At 36.4% G+C, this 874-nt stretch overlaps 1 protein-coding gene across 3 annotated transcripts in view; it reads left to right on the plus strand.

The window, feature by feature from the left end:
- Positions 1-874, plus strand: part of LOC143209196 (uncharacterized) — a 194,934-nt gene that overhangs the window by 1,996 nt on the left and 192,064 nt on the right. The window lies entirely within an intron of this gene.

Raw genomic sequence — 874 nt, forward strand, 5'->3', positions numbered from 1 at the left:
ATTACCGATAATCAGCAGATGGTAATATTCTTTTGCATCGATAGACGCGCAATATACTCGAAGGGTAGCGTTGCCAGGGTTCACAAACAGAATTCAAATGGAGCCAACTCGTCGAAAGAGTAGATCTTATCGCAGGGAACTGTCAAGGGTGCATCACCGGATTGCTCCTATCCCTGCCAAGCCCTGCTGGTTCATCCCCTTTGACGCCCAACTCAAATTCCACCCTGATATCGCTCTGACATTAAGGGCACGCACGCAGCGGCGCATCAAAATATGTTTCAGAACAATAGAATTCCTAGTAATTAGGGGAACGCGGTTTCAGGTCTTATTTAACATTTATATAATTTATTTCTTTGCGTTGAACTAACGAAATTGACTCTAGAGTCGCAAGAAAATAGAAGAACAGTTAAAAACAGGGTACTTATGACTTAATGGCTTGTAAATGACTACACTGGTTTATTGCGTTTATTACTTTGGTACAGACATTTACAATACGATATTTTGTATTAATTAAATTCATTCCGAGTTATTCCTAGTCATACTTTCTTTTAGAAATGCGATTTTTTAATACGATGAACTACCCTGGTTTGTCCAACTGGTATGACCAGACAAGGTACTCATTAAAATGACTGTAAAATTGCGTTTTTAAACATTTCTAAGGGTTCTTAAGTTACATAGAATGATCGAAGGATGAACGCTCAATTTTGTTTATGTGAATTCATCATTTCTAAAATTTCAATCAGATGGAAAGAGTTATTCATCAATTAAGGTGTAATTCGTAAAATGTGATAGAAAAATCAGTTTTGAAGTTACTGAAAAATTCGATGGATGTTATACGGTTACTATAGAGCTTATATTTTGTTTTTCTTCGCAG

Source organism: Lasioglossum baleicum, chromosome 5 (assembly GCF_051020765.1).
Source record: "Lasioglossum baleicum chromosome 5, iyLasBale1, whole genome shotgun sequence".
In the NCBI taxonomy this organism is placed as follows: Eukaryota; Metazoa; Arthropoda; class Insecta; order Hymenoptera; family Halictidae; genus Lasioglossum; species Lasioglossum baleicum.